The sequence below is a fragment of the Dunckerocampus dactyliophorus genome, chromosome 1 (assembly GCF_027744805.1).
Source record: "Dunckerocampus dactyliophorus isolate RoL2022-P2 chromosome 1, RoL_Ddac_1.1, whole genome shotgun sequence".
In the NCBI taxonomy this organism is placed as follows: domain Eukaryota; kingdom Metazoa; phylum Chordata; class Actinopteri; order Syngnathiformes; family Syngnathidae; genus Dunckerocampus; species Dunckerocampus dactyliophorus.
This window is the reverse complement of record NC_072819.1, coordinates 40559016-40578397: the sequence shown is the minus strand read 5'-3', so window position 1 is coordinate 40578397 and position 19382 is coordinate 40559016. Positions and strand designations below refer to the sequence as shown.

Here is a 19382-nt window from a genome sequence, read left to right as displayed (position 1 = left end):
CGACTTCAGGTGGGAAGTAGTTGGAGCTACGTCTGGTGTAAAGCATCGCTTCTTTTTGTAAAGCTTGCACGTTGTCCCTATTAAATAAATAATAAACATAACCATTTCTCTGAGATTGCTGTTGCATGTGTGCATGTGCCGGAGACAACTACCTGAATACCAGACAGCGGGAGTGAATGCCATGTTTTGTGTCAAATATAGACATTTATTTCTTCAATTTGTTATTTTTAATGGCTATTGGTAACATTGGTAACATATGCTTGTGTTCTTGTTATATATATTTTTTGGTTGAAAAATAAAAATATCACCATATATGACACATTCTCCAAACCAGACAAGGGAGTCCAAATATAAAGTTGAGGTGCACTCAAAACTTGCTTATTTTTGTTCAATCACTGCTACATCATAAAAAACGTGTTGACATCTAAAAAGACAACTGTACAATGTTAAGTTCATGAAAAATAGTGGCAAATAAAACATTCTACTCACCAAAATATATGTCAGTGATAACAATTGTGATGAGTTGGTCACCACATCATTTTCAGATATCAACATATCATTAACTTGGAGTAATTTGGCCCCATAACTATAACCTAGATTCTTGCTTTGCAGGTGGTCTCTAACAATTGTATTGGATTTCCAAAGTTCCTGTGCTTTTTCCTGCATAACAGAAATCGTATGCATATTTTACAAACACCACATTAATGATGACTTTGACTGCAAATAATTTTACACAATAAAACCATGATATTCCTTTTTGTGTCCCCCCCCCCCCCGATATCCAGGATTAAATCACCAATCAAGAAAACACCAAACATTATCCATTAATCATTTTATCGTCACTATACCTCAATAATGTAACAATTACAACCATGGAATTTCCATTTCACCCATGACTAACAATTTCAAAATATACATAGAATAGATGATCCTTGTAAAGATCTCTGTAGGTTTGGAGAATGTGTCATATACGCTGAGTATAGTACTCTATGCTTTTGGATAAGACTGTGCAAACAACTGGTGTTGCTGTGCACTGTATAGAGACAAAATGAAAATTACAATTACAAATCATCGTATGCACGTGAAACATTTAAAAAAAAGAAACGTTTTGCTAACCATTTTTACTAGAATGTTTTAGGAAATATGAATCCTAATAATTCTTCGTGCAATTTGAGGTGTTGCCCTAAAAAAGTTGACATTGTAACATTTGAGGTTTGATCTGAAGGTGGGCTCTACGGAGAAACAGCACAATGGAAGAATACATGCTGACTGATGTAAGAAATCCCAGATGATTTGAAAACTGGATATGTCCAGGAAACATCTCTATTTTGCGTGTGAATATCAGTGGTTTGTTTCCAATATCTGGCTAACTTGAAGCTGAAGGAAAGGAACAAATAAATGTACACGCGTGTTTGTGTTATAACATCATATCTATTTTAGTGCGCATTAGTTGGCCAAAAAAACATGTTGGCCACACAGTCAGGAGATCTGGAAGATCTGGGTTTGAGTCTCCGTTGGGCATCTCTAGGTGGAGGTTGCATGTTCTCCCCCCGTGTGTGTGTGGGTTTTCTCCGGATACTCCAGTTTCCTCCCACATCCCAAAAACATGCATGTGAGGTTAATTGGCGACTCTAAATTGTCCATAGGTATGAATGTGAGTGTGAATGGTTGTTTGTCTATATGTGCCCTGTGATTGGCTGGCGACCAGTCCAGGGTGTATCCCGCCTCTCGCCTGAAGTCAGCTGGGATAGGCTCCAGCATGCCTGCGATCCTGGTGAGCATAAGCGGCATAGAAGATGGATGGATGGATGGATAGTTTGCAAAACACACAACTCTAAACGCAACATTAACACCAATGCAAATCGTAATACAACATGAGAGCTGTCCTGGCTGGTCCACCACTATTACAGACCACTAACATAAATGATTCAGGGTCACCTTGGCAATTGCTAAGACATTAGTCTCCCTGTTATAAGCCACTTCAGTCAACATAATATTGACGCTCTTTTTATGACTTCTCCATTTCCTCGTACAGCTGCTTTAATCACTCAAATTCATGTTGAAGATGATTAACTGTCTTCTCCATGGATTGTCTTCCAAGTTTTCTCTGTCTTCTTCTAGAGCCGCGATGCTGCAAATGTGGAGCGATCCCTGGGGAGTTTTTCCCGTGCAGCAGAAATTCCCCCTGACAGGCTGATTCCCTTCTACTCCCAAGCAGTGTCCCTGCCTCCAAACCAAACTCCAACTTACGCAAAGACACGATTTCACAAGCAGACGGCTGCCGGGGCTTTTCTGTGTCTGTCAGAATAATGTGACAGTGACACAGCAGAAATAGGAATCAAAAGCCGTTGCAGCACATTGTTTAGAAAAGAGAAATAAAAGAATATAACAACAGCAGCACAGCGATTTTTTTGGGTGAAGGGAGAAGGACTCCATTAAAGTGACATTCAACCTCTTATGGTTTTATCCTCTGTAACAACCTGGCATCATGAATTACATTTATTTATCTACATGTTCAAATTTAGGTCCCAAGAATTCTCATTAGATTCAAGTGAGTGATTTCAACTTTTTTTCTCATTTCTATTCAAACTTTTTATAGTGAAACAGTAGCTGAATTACCGATGAGGGTTATGTTCATGGTAGAGGGGAAGCTTATTCAAGAAAATGGATTTCAGATATTTCTGATATCTGTGGTGCCTGTCTGAATACTTCCAAATTGTACAACAGTTATATTGGGGATAACTGGTTGACTGAAGACATCAAGACAACATTATTTATGATTTATCTTTGTACTCTAAAAAGCAGACATTCCACTTGGGAATCTATGATTTGCCAGTAGAACTTAATCACTGTTGTGTTTCTTCCTTCTGAAGAAAGTATGAAAAAAAAACTCTCACCTGAGCAACCGGTCAATAATTATATAAATATCTCATCAAAATGCCATAAATCCATCCATGATGCCGCTCATGTTGATTCCATTCGCTATCTCAGCTGGAGGAGAGAACTCCACTGACTCCGCTGCTCCACTCTTTGATTGCCACAGTCCAGTGATTCAGAAATGAGTAGAGGAGGGAAATAGATGTACAGCTCTTTCAAGTCCACCTTTGAAATATCGCTGCTGAACCTTCAGGAGTGGCTCCCACTGAATTCATCTGCCCCTTTGTATGTGTCGGCACGTGCAGCAAGCTCCTTCTTCAAGTGTAGTGGAATCTCTCCTCTCACCGTCTGCATCTTTCCAGTAAGAGTCAGCCTCTGCTCAGAGGCTCTGACTGACTCCCCCCTCAGTCAGCGCCAAGACACAAATGTTCCTGTGCAGCCGGGCAGACTGTTAAGTCAGTTACACACGCCTTAGAGCCTTAGAGACTGCCTCTGGATTAGAAGCCATAGTGGGATTGTAGCACCTGATCAGATACTGCTGAGAAATGCAAATGAGGGAGTGAGGCAGCACGCACCTAAGTGTGGCCACATGATTAACAATGATTTACATACTGAGTGAATCACCTGGGGCAGCATTTCTACTCACACGTCCCAGAAGTCACATGCAGCTGCCCCACATAATAAAATCCAAAAGTGTGGGCAGTGAATGCAACCCCTCTCAAGGAAGCCTGGTGTTGTCGTTATTATATAAACATGGAGACTGATTGAGAGGATGGAAGTAAGAAACCTTAGTTCATCACGTGATCCCAGTGATGTCCTGAAGGGATGCAGTAGGCACAGATCTTTTCACCTTATCAACAAGTGTAATTGGTGGCTTGGTGATGAGGTGCCACCAGTGTTGTAATCCAAGAGCAAAAAATAGTACTTTTTACATGGAAATTGGCTCCCATCTAACTTTCTGACAAATATCTGCAGCTCATGCCATGACCCTGAACAAGATAGGTGGTGTAGAGAAGCAGTTTTCAGTGTGTGAGGCCTTCAAGGCTTGTGTGGAAGCTTGAGAAAAATACATGTTTACACTGCCTAACAAACTTCAGCAGTGTTAGAAGTCAACTGGATCAATTTTTAGTTCTTACTGTCGGAGAGAAGTCAGTGTGGAGAAATCTGAAAACTACAAAATATAAGCAGCAGAAAGGGGGGTGATATTCAAAGTATTTACATACACTAAACAGCAGTATTGTACAAAACAGCACTATGCAGTGTGAAGTGATGAATTGTAGAGGTCAAGGACTCGAGTCACATGACTTGAGTCTTGCTTGACTAACACTGTAAAAAGACTCGCTTGCTTATGACTTGGTCGTTATGATTTGAGACTCAACTTACAGTCATGGCCAAAAGTTTTGAGAATGACACAAATGTTAATTTTCACAAAGTCTGCTGCCTCAGTTTTTATGATGGTAATTTGCATAAACTCTACTCCAGAATGTTATGAAGAGTGATAAAATGAATAAAGGCCCTGTCACACCTTGACGATTTAGCTAGCATACGCCACTGTATGAAAAATTTGGCCAATACGCTGGCGTATGTCGGATAAGTTATGGCTAAGTTTTGTATAAGTTAAGAGCACGCTGAAGCACGCTGGCATACGTTGTAGTACGTCCAAGTCGTCCAAAAATTTTTTGCATGCACAAAACTTTTCGACGTATGTCAACGTATGATTCATATGTCCCGCATACGCGGGCAATAAGTTATGCGATCGGTGAGAGTGCTGATGAGGACAAAGGCTCTGTCATCCAAGCATTGATTATGCAATAATGGGCTGCCATCAGTCAGGAAGTGAATTGACAGCATGCCATGGTGAATTGAAAAAGAAGGGTCGACACTGCAAATATTGACTCTACATAAACTTAAAGTGTTCATGACACCAAAAAAAAGTTTGAAAAAACAATAACAAAATGAAAGTAATTAATAAAACATTTTTGTCATACTGCCGACATCACTACCACAATATGTTCAGGCAACCGAATGCAAACAAATGTAGCCATGAACTCACAGTCACGCCAAGAAAGTGACATATTCACAACTATAACACAATAACAATATTCACTGATATTGTATTGTGATGACTATGATATAACACACACAAAATTTGGCCACAGGTATGTTTTTTTGACTTTCAGTAAGTGACACTGACAGCCGTATGCACATGCAAAATACAAGACCAGTGAGCAATGATTTCTGCTTATCCAGCCCTGGCATGAAACCCCATATTATTATTTTAAGATTGATAGAATAGATCTAGCAAAAAAATATAAAATTACTTACTGAAACTGACAGATCAACTGCAAGATAGGCAGATAGCCATATTTAGCTAGCAATTTGGCACTGTATCAGCGCAGCACTTGGCTGGCTACTGCTTAGAATATTACGAGAAGAAATGTGGATTGACTTACTGCCACCTTGGCACGCTTTTCCACCGTCCAACATCTTCTGGGTTTTTTATTTTTTATTTCCATCTACGGGGCAGTATCAAAACATTTGTCCCTCGAAGTTTGCCCATGCATCTGATAAGGCGAATGGTGCCTTTTGGAAATGTGAACAAGCTTACTACGTCTCCTTGAGTGTTCCAGCAAAAGCCTTCAACACAATGAGTGGGCGTAATATAAAAAAAAACATAAAACAAAAAACAGTAATTCATCCAGAACTGGACCATAACTATGGTTGGAGTGGACGACAGCTTCCGGGTGGAAACTTGTGGTTTAAACGTCACTTGCTGCTCCTCCTCCAGTCTCGGAAGAAGTGACGACAATTGTAAAAAAGAAAGGTAACTATTTCAACATTCGAGCACACATCTAACACAGGAAACATGCCTGTCAATGTTGTTTTTCACGGCAAAAATAACAAGATTGAGTGTTTTGGTAGCAGTTTAATGCAACTTTCAATAAAAGGCTTTGACACGTATGAAATGCTACTGTAGTAATTATACTTCAGTATACCAGAGTAACATTTGACAAAAATATCTGAAAACGCTAAAGTGTTTGTGTCATTCTCAAAACTTTTGGCCATGACTATGGATTTGAGACAGCTGACTCGAAAGGACTTGAGTTCTTTAATTGACATATTTGTATTTTTTAAATGTTAGAAATTATCTTTATTTTGAAACATGCTTGCATGATTTCACAGTGCAGGGCACGCAGAACGCAAACTAACTATGGTCAACATGGACGCAGGTCAACAGAGGAGATGATCAATTCAGGCGCAACAGTCATAAAAACAATTCAATTTGGGTTCAATGATTATCTTGTCAATGACAGTATTAAGAATGCAACATATGCAAAGTCTGCAGCTCAAAATCAGCGACACCACCACCACGACATCCGGCTTCATCCGTCACCACAAAACCCACAAAGGAAGGTACGCTCCGTGAATGTCTTTTAGCTAGCTGTTGTGTAACAAGTGTAGGCCTTGTCACGCATGCACAAAAACAATCATCGGCTTTGGAAATGTTTAATTTGAATATGTGTCAATATGTGAATTTATGTACCACTTTCTTCACTGATTAAAATGTGGAACCTGGACTAGATCATCAGATTTGTGAATGACTTTTGACTCGCTTGACCTGAGCAATGACTCGACTTGCTTCATTCTCAACACAGTGACTTGAGACTTGCTTGTGACTTGCACATGAGTGACGCACTCCCACCTCTGATGAATTGTGTTTAAAAGTCTGACTGGAAATTTCAAAAACACCTAGTGGTGAGATTTTACATTTTTGTTTTAATGTGATTAATAAAATCTGAATCACCCTTTTTTTCTGCCCATGCAATTCTTGGTATTGCCGTTTGGAGAGAAATTTGAATTAAAAAAAAGCATAGTAGACAGAATACATACTGTAATGTTCCTTTTATGTAGCTTTCCTAAGTGGCCCATGCAAAATAAAACACTGCTATTAGCAAAAAGAAGGACAAAGGGGCTGTTATTTTGTGTAATATACACTAGTATCTGTGCAACATCGCCGTATCCTTGCTATTTCTAAGCAACACAATAAGCTGTACTTTCACATTGTCATGATTTATTTTTCAACTGTCTGCCATACACAACACGGCAAGGGTCTGCACCTGCACAACGTCATATCTGCGGCATGAAGACATTTCATAATGATGCTTGGAAAGGAAGACAGCACATTCCCAGCTGAGGAAAGAGTGAAGAAAGCAGAAAAAAACTGGAGGCAACATAGTGTTAACCTCTAAGGCTTTGGCTCAGACACCCGGGTGCATGAGGGATTTGGCACTTACAGAGGAGGAACCCAAATATCATAAATTGTTGAGTTCTTCTGAGCAGAACAATAAGCTCCAAAAAGGGTGCTGTCATGTGAGTAGAAATAGCTCTACAGAGAGGCATCTTGATCAGCTATGTCTTAGGAATATGTCCAGTTCCTGAGGCACGTGAGGCCATTTATCTCCAGCACATAACCATAAAATCAAGAGGAAAACTGTGGAAGACTGTTGCCGTATTTCACAATTAGCAGTGGGGAAAGTCAGTTTCAAAGTGATCCATCGCATTGTTGGCAATCTGACCTTTGACAGCAAGCACCTTGAGCAGATGCCCTTTAAAATCAACTGCATTCTTACTCTGGCGTTAATGGCAGTAACTGAATTAAAATTTAAAATGCAAAAACTTTGTTTTTAAGAAAAAAACACATATGGGTGTGACAGAAAAAAAAATAAGTGGCTATTCTTATCACTCACTTCATCACTCTTAATGCGGAAGTACAGTTTGCTGCATTAAAGTATGCTCAGAAATCCCAGAAAAATAACAATGTACAACACAACATGAATTCAACTGAAAACATGGTTTCTGTGAACACAACCCTCCATTGCTCATAATAACAAGGTTTAAGTGTTTCAGATATTCTGCTACTATTAAAGAGATTAGTATTAAGCAAAAATATTTTCAGACGTGTGGTATCTTTTAGCTTGATTTAAAATTTCAGCTCTGTTAATACACACACACACACACACACACACACACACATATATATATATATATATATATATATATATATATATAAAATCCTGTTCTGTCATTTGTTTCTGTTAATAATATACAGCAAAAATGGGCATATTTCCGACGTACTTGCAAATGGTGATTAATCATGATTAATTCATTTGAAAACTGTGATTAATCTTATTAGACATTTTAATCATTTGACAGCCATATTTCTGACATGAATGAGCAGAAAGAATCCCTGAATCTTGTAGTGTGATGAACAGAAACACTGTTTTTATTAAAAATGAATGCAAATGGTTATGATTGATAAATATTCGTTGAGAACTGTTGAACGATAAAGGACCAAGTCTTAAGAGGTTCTTTAAAATCTTCCCTAATTTGTTGCTTGTGACATTTCTACATATACAGTCGTCCCTCGCTACATCGCAGTTTGAACATCCACGGTGGCAGGACCCCGGGGGTGGATGAGATCCGCCCAGAGTTCCTTAAGGCCCTGGATGCCATGGGCGTGTCTTGGTTGACAAGACTCTGCTGCATCACGTGGACATCGGGGGTGGTGACTCTGGATTGCCAGACCGGAGTGGCATATTCCGAGTATCGTGGGATCACACTTCTCAGCCTTCCTGGTAAGGTTTATTCAGGGGTTCTGGAGAGGAGGAGTCGCCGGATAGTTGAATCCCGTGGAACTGTGGACCAACTCTACAGTATACTCTTGGCAGGGTCCTTGAGGGTGCATGGGATATAACCCAACATGTGTTTTGTGGACCTGGAGGAGCCATTCGACTGTGTTCCTCGAGGAATTCTGTGGGGAATACTTCGAGAATATGGTGTAATCAACCAAATTCATGCTGTTTGTTCCCTGTATGACCGGTGTCAGAGTTTGGTTCTCATTGCCGGCAGTAAGTCGGACCCATTTCCAGTGAGGTTTGGACTCCGCCAGGGCTGCCCTTTGTCACCGATTCTGTCACCGATTACTTTCATGCGCAAAATTTCTAGGCGAAGCCGTGGCGTTAATGGTTTCTGGTTTGGTGGCTGCAGGATTGGGTCTCACTGGATCGGTTCGCAGCTGAGTGTGAATGTCAGAATATGTGAATTTGTTGAATTTGTGCACCACTGGGTACCAACCTGGGCTAGATTATCAGATTTGTGTATGACTTTTGACTTGCTTGACCTGAGCAATGACTTGACGTGACTTGTTTGATTCTCACCACAGTGACTTGAGACTTGCTTGTGACTAGCACATGAGTGACTTACTCCCACCTCTGATGAATTGCGTTCAAAAGTCAAGCTGTAAATTTCAAAAACACGTTTTTGCTCAAATGTGATTATCAAAATGTTGTAACGTTTTATCCTCAATCACCCTTTTTTCCTGCCCATGCAATTCATGGTATTGCCGTTCGGAGAGAAATAAGAATTTCAAAAAAAGCATAGTAGACAGAATACATACTGTAATGTTCCTTTTATGTAGCTCACCTGCATGGCTGGTGCACAATAAAACACTGCTATTAGCAAAAACAAGAAGAAAGGGGCTGTTATTTTGTGGAAATCTACACTAGTATCCGTGCAACATCACTGTATCCTTGCTATTTCTAAGCAACACAATGAGCTGTACTTTCACATTGTCATGATTTATTTTTCAACTGTCTGGCATACACCACACGGCAAGGGTCTGCACCTGCACAACGTCATCTCTGCGGCATGAAGACATGTCATACTGATGCTTGGAGAGGAAGACAGCACATTCCCAGCTGAGGAAAGAGTGAAGGAAGCAGAAAAAAACTGGAGGCAACATAGCGTTAACCTCTAAATGTGTCTGTTTTTTGAAGCTATTTTAAGGAATGTATATGACAACCATAACATCATCCACAATCCCTATGTGAGACAAGAACACACCTTTTCTGTGTGTTCTGTGTGCTGGCAGTTTTTCACTAACAATGTAGGTAATGGGGATTCACCTCTTCTGCTTATAAAACCCTCTAAAAAAAACATCCAAAAACCATCAGCGAAGCTGCATTTACATGCTGTGACCTATATATTAACCAAGATATAGTGGCATTGTTCCTGTAGGAGCTACTTTCCTGGCGTAGTGGCACATACCCCACTCACAGTGCCTCAGGCCACTAGCGAGAGGTAACACTTGCCGCTGGAGCTGCTGCTGCTGCTACGTCGGCTTTTTTTTGGAAAAAATGAATGCTAGATTATAAATAATAGTCGTCGTCATCAATTCTATATAGTTTCTATATAGTTTCATTATTTGGTGCAGAATGTCGTTCACATAAAATTGCAATTTCATAACAGATTTTTTTTTTCAAATTTCAAATACATACAATTTCACAATAGCAGTGCATGATTCAGTAGCAGCTAATTGAGACAGGCATATTTTACCAGCAGGACCAGTTTAATTTTGGATTTGAAAAGTAGTTATGACTTGATAAGTTGAAGTTCTGATATTAGTTTATTCCATAATTTTATTATTTTATTATACTGTGTGATTTTAGTGTTGTTCCGTGGCATTTGATTATTGAAAATGTTGTGCATTACCAAAGGTGTTTTCAGTTGAACGATATCTAAACATTTCAAAAGTCTCAAGTTATTGAATAAAGGTGTTGCGTGATCATATTTACCTGCATACGAGGGGATTCTGATTGCTTTCTTTTGACTTGTGATTATTTTACGTAGGCTAGTCTGACATGTGTTGCCCCGTATTTCTGAACAAGGATTTAACCTAACCTAATTACATTCTAATAAACTACAGGTTACTACTTTACTTTTGTATGCGAAGTGTGATCCACCTACATAAAAACATAAATACCTTTCTCTGTCTATCATCCTTGCGCCGCAGCAAACCAATCACAAAGATTTTTCTGACCTGCAGACCACCGGTTTCTGTCTGAAAAAGGTTCATGCACTGCTGATTCAATGGGCTTCTCCCTGAATGCTTCTGACGGCGGCTCTAAAAAGCACCCCTGAATAAAGAACCTTTTTTTCCCCCCCACAATGTTCACAGAGGTTGTCTCCTAATTCTCAAAGGATCATTACAAACACGTGGAAGCAGGCAGCCATAAACACCCACAGGCCTCGGTGTTATATACATACAAGACTTCTCAGAGAGTGAACAGCATTACATTTGCTCAAAGACAACATAAAATCATGTTTTTTAACAAATAATGGCAACACTGTAGCTTCACTCTTAACGCCTGTCTGACTCCATGTTGAATTTGGTCTCTAAATGGCATGCCCACAAGATAAGGTGTTAGTTGCTTCTTTCCAGAGGGCGGCTAACCACAGTGAAAATGTCAATAAATCGTTGTGTTTTGCTCAGGGTGGGAGTACTGGAAATGTCTCAGGAAGAACTATGGAGCCGGGATGGTTCTAGTCTATTTAGCTTCCCCTTCAGCGGTGCCACTGCCTTGTCATTATGAGCATCACTTAAGGCTTTTTTGGCTCCATATGACATTTTAAGATGGTATTTAGATTACAATAACAATCAGCCCGCAGGGTGGATTTTTGTCGGACATATAGAACATGACACAGCGTAGCCTGCCATGCAGAAATGTTTTTGAACAATGACAAAGAGGAGCATGTTGTGGGTAGGAAATCACCCAGTGGCACGCAAACATCCTCATGCTCACTTTTGTGAAGCCAGAAAATTAGTGACGTTTTGGGAATGAAAGAAACAAAAGAATGTTTCATCTCCCTGTTGGTACTCAAACATTCTTAGTGTGAGATCAATAAATCACTGCCAGTAAGTCGGAGAGTTAGAAGTTGAGAAGGTACAGTGCTGCAGTGAGGGATGCCCTACTCGAGACTCATTTGCATTTTCATTGGGCGTTTTTTGTTTTCTGAAGCCTTCCACAAAGGTCAATAGGAAACGCTTGCTGTCTACTTTATCTGCATGAGGCGACTCTCAAGTTCAACCAAGTAAGAAATAAGATTATCTCGATAGAAGGCAGTGTGGAAATCTGGCCTTTGAATCTCTTTTAGTAGAGTATTAACATCTTAGCGGGTAAAATCAATGCAAACTGCTTCTAAAGTAACCAAAGTCTGCAGGGGGATATTTTTCAATTTGCTGATGCCCCTCCCCTCATGTTGAGTGGAAATTGAGCTTTTACACTTATCACATCAGGTGATCTTAACATTTAATAGATTCTTTTGAGGATATTAATCTTTTCTGTTCTATCCTAGTCGTGGATTCGAGTGAGGCAGTGAAACAACTCATTAACTTACAGGGCACAAAGCTTTTTGCACTTGAGGTGTGATGTGAGAAAATGTAGGCAAAAAGCGGAATAAACATTACGCATACCTAATATGGTTATATCTGAGAATGTAATAATAAACTACATGCAAATGTTTTCCATTACATCCTGAGTCTGATTGACATTTACCGGAGGCGATGCTATTTGATCCTGAGTCAAATGTCATTGCATGCACATTACGAAATATTGAAATTAAAAGAGAGAACTGCAGGGTTGCGGTGTTCCACATTGAGGTATTCTCTCTTTTAGCCCAAACTGCTGATGACAGTCTCCAGAGAGAGCAGATGCTTTTACCTTCTGGCTCTGGGCTTGGCCGTTCCATCCCGGTAAGTATCCCAATGCCTCCTGAGAGCTGCTACTGTTAAACTCTCTATTGGCAGCCAGGTGAGAGACATGAATACAATAGAAGGCGTTTATCCCCGGCTAAGAATGTCATTGGCAGTTATCTGGGTTAGTATTTGCAATGGAGGATCCCAAGCATGATGTGCATTTCTTGTATTCCCGATAAGGATACATCATGCATAGAGATAACGGTGCCTTTTGAAGGATTTTCAAAAGGGAGGAAATCTGCCGAGACACAATCAGTCATTTCAGTGGCCTTCATTCTGCATGGGGTTGAGACGATGCCACCGAAGACACGTTGGCTCTATCACAAACATCACATGATAATGCCAGCAATTATGCTGGCTCCCGTAATTCGATGTTCCATTTCTTCTCTGACGGCCGCATTCATTCCCAGAGATGAAACCATATTTGCCCTTCAAATGTTTACATCAGCATCGGAGTGACATGAACATAATCATTCGTTTTTGGAACCACCATGCGCTATGTGTCAGACGTGCACAGCAGAATATTTGAGTTGAGGCTGGAATATGTCGCAAGCATGCTGTCTTCATCTGCTACATATTGAGCCAGAAAACTGGTGTAATTCGCAGAAATTCTCACCCTCCTAAACTGACACTCATACAAGGGCAGAATATAAAAGAGCGGGGTCTGAAAAGGTGGCTCTCAGAGAAACATAATTCAGGAAGAAATCATTTATATTATATGACATGATGTCAAATCTTTCTCTGCCGTCAGAGAGGGATTTGGTCGAAATCTCAGCCAGTCGTTCCTGACAAGGTCAGAGTGTCTCGTGCAACCTTTTTGTGGAAAGCACTCAAGAAATGGAGCCTAAACTGCTTGATACCTGCTGTTTGCACTCTAAAGGCAGCTTGCAAGAGTTGATTATGGACACCAACCCTGGCACGCTCCATCATCGAGCATTTGTTCTGGGCCACTGCTGCCCGAGTGTGACTTGAACAGCTGGAGGAAACACAGCGGCAGAGGTCAGCTGTAACCCGCCCCAAGAGGTAATGAAATCTATAGAGAAAAATGTGACATTTGATGGCTGGATGGGGGGAAAAAAAAACGAAACAAAAAGCAGACAATGCAATAAAATGGGCTTTCACTTGAATTGTGGAAAATGTTCTTGTCCAATAGAGCCTAAAAAATCCAATGAATATATGGAGTGAGTGTGCCTTAAATTTGGTCTCGATAGTAAAAGTAAAGTACTATACTAAGCAGAAATTAGTCTAACACATACAGTCCATAATATGACTTGGAGTTGTATCGTTTCTATGGATTTAACAATTATAGATTATGCGTGTCTAAACAAATATATTTATCAAATATACAGTACCTTTAAATAAAATAAAAAAAGATGGTTGCCATTGTTTGCAACAAAGCAAATATAAAACTATTCTTTCATCTTGGCTCCCGATTAAGAACAGTGGCTCTTGTAACAGATTTGGGAAGATCAGAGATTCTGAAAAACTCCTGAGCTGAAACTAAAGACTTGACTCAGAGCCAAGAAGTCTGATAAGAAAACAAAGCCAGGAAGAGAGAAGCAGATAAAAAAAAAAAAAAACAAAAGCAGGGAACACAGTTGTACTAAAAACTACAGATTACATTAGGAGAGGTGAAAAAAGAACCACAAAGGCCTCCTAAACTGATTATTTATGTCGGTACCAGGTGGTAATCTTTCAAAGTAACATTTTAACATTTTATATGTCATACTAGTGCACAGTACTTCACAGAGTACACCCCTCACATTTAAGAAACCATTTTATGATATCTTCTCAAGGTAGCTGACCATTCTATATTCATGAAACGAGCGTACCGTACAACATAGCAGCACAGATTTACTATGATTGCTATTGATTACTATAATGAATGATTCGGGCTGCGCAGTGTCCGAGTGGTTAGCATTTAGGTCTCACAGTCAGGACATGTCCCACGACATGTCATGTTTTCACATCCTGTCCTGGCTGTTGTTTTTTGATGAAAATGTTGGCTTTCATTGTTTTTCATCGGGACATTAAATCGCCTGATATCTGGGCACTCTGCTGCATGTGACATAATCCCTGGGAGGCAGCTGGGCATCTTTTTGAATACTGTAAGCGTTGTCAAAAAGCCAAAGAAAAGGCAAAACATGCATGGAGTTAATTGTCTGGCGCTTGCCGAGTTGAAGTCTCGTAAGAATTGGGGACATTGTGAATGACGGCAATTCAGATTCTCAGGTCCCTGTGTTGTTTTGTTCTTGGAATTATTTTTGTGCCAATTTTTGAACGTTGTTCCTTTGGAATTTGTGTTTTTGGTTATAGATAGTATTTTGAATAGGTTGGAGCAAGTCAGTGTTTTGCAAGTCTCAAGTAAGTTTAAAGTCTTTAATCTCAAGTCAATTCAAGTCTCACATATACAGTAGATGTGCAATTCCAAGTCATGTCTAAATTCAGGTCAAGACAGGTCAAGTCAAGGCCGAAATCATAGGCTTAAAATTTCGAGTGACCAGTAATAAGCACTGTTTAGTGTTTTTGCCCATTTGAATGTGGTAGTTGACAATGTAACAGTCTATTAAATTTGACAAATACCACAAATGCATTGTTTTCAAATAAAAGACCAGTGACAAAAATACAGTAAGTGTGACAAGACAGCGTGTGCTGACACAGCATTCAGGATTGAGTCAGTGCACAGTAATGTAATCCACACGTTTGTTGTTTGTTCTTAAACCTGATTGGACGCTAATACATTTTACTCAACACATTCGCTGGAAATCTCAAGCATTTTCAAGTCATCAGACTAAAGTCCAAGTCAAGACTCGAGTCATTGATGTCAAAGTCTAAGTTGAGTTGCAACTCTTTGATGATATTGTCAACTCGAGTCCAAATTCATGAAAATTGTGACTCGAGTCTGACTCGTGTCCACGTTGCGTGACTCGAGTCCACACCTCTGGTATTTTGTAATATATACATTTTCTACCCATACAGAGACGGCATACTTTCAATGTAGTGACATAATAAGGCATCTTTGAGTAAACTTGGAGTGTCTCTAATCAAAATATGGTCACCCTAAATGAATGCTGCCCAGTTCTAATAAAACTGTAATGATATTGACATCCATGCTTGGCGGCCAGCATTGTTTACAAGCTTATGGCCACGTTTCAATAGCAGCCCATATCTGCCACCTCTTTGTATGGATGGATGCTGATCGGTCCACAAATTATTGTGAAGGGCCACGATTGTATCTTTTCGCATCTTTGGTGGAATATACAGTATACTTGTATTTTCTCCATTCCAGCTGCCTCACAAGGATCGTCTCGTAATAAAAAGCAACCGCAGAGTTGAATTTGATGGTCAATGGAAACAAATTATTGGAGAGAACTTTGCTTGCCTCCATGGGCGGGATGTGAGAATAGCTAATAGGAAAACTGAAATTGTATTTTTCCCCCTGTAAAGAGGTCTGGTTGCATATCAAGTTGGCTGATTCAAATACCCCCTGTGTACAACTCCTGGGTGCTGAGAGAGGAAACATTTTTCTTCCCGCCGATGGAAGAGTGAGTCAGGTTTATGACTACAGAGGGGTGCTGGAAGAGGGTGGCCTTTATTTCCCTGAGAAGAGTCATTATTATTGCCCTGCAAATTTATGGCTTGCTTCTGAAGAGAGCGTACCAGCTGAGTGCCTATCATTTCTCTTACTAGATGATACATTATTGATAGTCTATAGACCGATCATCTCTTGCATGCCAGGGCCATAATTCATCTCACACAAAGACACATACAGTATGTGTACGTCTGCTTAGTTTTCCCTACCGTATTTTGCTCCTTTTTATGGGAGCGTTCACGTTATGACAAGCATGTATGTTTCCAAACAGACTGCTAAACTTGATGGCTCTGCTACCACCCTGCTGAATTTTACTTTTAAAGGAGAGAAAATTGCCTTCCTAAATTGGGTGTCACGAGCAAGTTTGCATGAGTTGGGTTCACACGCGGGTTGATGAGACGTAGAAAATGGTATAAGATGGGACAGATGCAGGCTGAGACGAGCACACTACCACACAGCGAGTGTGCCTGTGTCAGCCACAAGGGACAGGAGTGGTTTCTCATTTTCATAATGTAGGCAGGACATGGAAACGTGAAGTCATACAAACAGAGATGAGTTTGTTAGCACAGTGAAAGTCTGCGGAATATTGTAGTGCATGCAGTGATCTATAGATTATCACATGGTTACAACAGTTCCGTTGGCCGTGGGAGAATTATGTTGCCAATGATATATTGTCTGCTGTAAGATGGTTGCTATTAGCCATATATGCAGCAGTTTCACAGGGAGATAATGACATCATTATGTTGTTAAGGGATAATAAGGATGAGCCTCTTGCAACAATGGCTGCCCTCCTGTGACTCTGTCTTTCACCTGGCTGTTAACGTCTGCTGCTGCTATTTAAGGTGCAAGGAAGATGAAAATCTGCACGGTCTTCCATGAAAGCAACCACACATACTCTACACACTTACAGTATATAGACAAGTTCATCAACTGTGTTTTATATGACGCCTCCCACACGTCCTGCCTCTTCCCTCCAAAGCACCCGCCGCTGAAGGACCCTTCAGGCCAGCGGCAATCATCCTATTTAGACAGCTGAGAGGGCCTGCTTTTTGAAACGGGCTATTGTGTAACGCAGCCTGCGCTTGCAATCACACACTTCATGCTGCTGTGGTGAGAGTGCATTTAGGGCTTTTGTTTATGTTTGCCTGCCTGACCGTTTCTGTATGTAGTTTAATTCACACAAAATCACACAAAAGGCTGATATTAATTGTAAACGATCACTGTTCAACATCGTTTGAATTCTTTGGAATATAAAGAACCACAAAATATAATGTGACTTTTTTTGTATGACTGTATATGATTTTTATCTTGAAAAAAAAAGATGTCTGAAGCTCCTCAGTAAAGACTCAATGAATGTGTTTATTTGCCTCCCACTTTCTGAGTCTCAGCCAATCCATCACCACTGAACGACCTTATGAATACATTACAATAAATTAAAGCTGATTGGCTGCGCAGGAGTCACTTGGTGACTTATGTTGTTTGTCATTCTGTGTTTCACGAGCTGCTGCAGGTGATGATGCACACCCCCTGTATCAGGGGGATGCACAGCTTTGTGCAGCTCTATCCAAGTGAATGTTCGAGTTCCTTTCCTGCTCGGCAAAAAAAGGCATTTCTTATTCTGACATTAGACTGGAGACATGATGACTTAATGCACTTTGAGGCTTTGAAATGTGACCGTTTGTCCAACTTGGCAGGAAAATTATATGACTATACGACTGAAGTGATTTTTAAAAGAAGTTCCATAGCATATTTAATTAAGTGGTCTGCTTTTGAGACAGAAATGTGCCACATGCTTGATGATGTCAAACCTGCAAAAATAATTATTTTGGCAAAAAGGCTCAGTTATCCAAATTATTACTACCTTAATAATGAAAAGTAGACATGCTCCATATTGGTTTTCTTATTACCGACAGCAATATCGACTGATACCTCAGCATCTCTCCCCTCAAGCTAATAAACTACATAATGAACATATTATGTATTTTTTTTACTCTGATGCAACTGTAAATATATAATAAATATAAGTGTAAAATATGACAAATACTGCAATATACAATGTAAGTCAAATAACACATTCTCCTACTATCAATAAGTAAGACAGGTGCAGGGGTTATTGTTACAGTTTTAAACCAACCCATGTAGATATGCTGAGATGTTTTTGACATTTAAAAAAAAAAACAGCCTGCATCTCAGCTTTGTGTTATCAGTGACAAAGCGTATTATTAGTATGAACTTTTTCTCCTTAGATGAAACTTTTTTGCTTCTTTTTCCTTTTTTTTTTAAAATAATTATTTTAACTTTATTGTTGGACATTTTTTCTTGTAATACTGTATATTCTCATAATATTTTGACTTATTGTAATATTATCACTTTTGTTTGGTTCTCTATATAATAATACAACTTTTTTTTTATTTTGTTATTTTTCCCGCTAATATCATGACTTTATTCTCCTAATATTTTGTTTTTATGCTCTTGAAATTGCTGCTATTTTTTCCATTTTTGCTGGGTTTTTTTTGTGTGTTTTCTTTTTTAATTGTATTTTTAGAATGTTCCACGGGACCAACAAAAAAATAGCCGCGTGCCATAAATGCCCCCCAGACCACACGCCTGTGTTAATCTTAATAAATTCATCAAATAAGAATCCAATTAAATAATAGTCGCAACGATGCAATTTGGAAAGCTGCACATTTGTATGTGGCACACACATTCTTATAAGTGCTGATCACTTGTGCCGTTTGCATGTGGCTCTGAGTGATTCTACCTGAGCTGTAATATTGTATTCAACGAAGACACCTTACTCTCCCGCCCTCCAATATGGACATAATTCCAGACCGTAGACATACTGAGCTAGCAATCTTGTCGCTGTGTGGAGCACAACATCATCACTTGCGCACCGATGTCATTATCAGCAGAAAAAACGATATCGATATGGACCAATTTTGAACGCTCAGTCTCATTTTTATGCCAATATCAGCCGATATCTCTAATGGAAATACACAGAATATCACACAAGGTAACCATAATTGAAAGCAAAGTACTTTTACTAATTTTTCTATAATACACTCCTGACCAGTAAAAAAATGATTAATACAATAAGAAATAGACTCTTGAAATGTTACTCTGTGTGTAGTGAATCTATAGAATATAAACATGTAATACTGAACTCCTGGAATAAATGAACTTCATCAGGGATGTACCTGTATAATCGCAATGCACTCCTGTTCAAAATTTTACCAACAGTTGAAAAACTGCAAGAATTGACATTTTGCCCTGTTGGATCTTATGGAGGTTCTAAGAAGAGCTTGCAAATGCAAAAAG

At 39.6% G+C, this 19382-nt stretch overlaps 1 protein-coding gene across 4 annotated transcripts in view; it reads right to left on the bottom strand.

Annotated features, from left to right (window-relative positions):
- The window catches only part of LOC129191450 (chemokine-like protein TAFA-1), a 59679-nt gene that overhangs the window by 37166 nt on the left and 3131 nt on the right, over positions 1–19382 (bottom strand). For 3 of the 4 annotated variants that reach the window (XM_054794829.1, XM_054794820.1, XM_054794846.1), the window contains exon 1: positions 2898–3374. The exons of the other annotated variant lie outside the window; for it this stretch is intronic. The gene's annotated coding sequence lies outside the window, so the exon portion shown is untranslated. Of the gene's footprint in view, positions 1–2897; positions 3375–19382 lie in introns of those variants that run through there. 4 annotated transcript variants of the gene reach the window in all.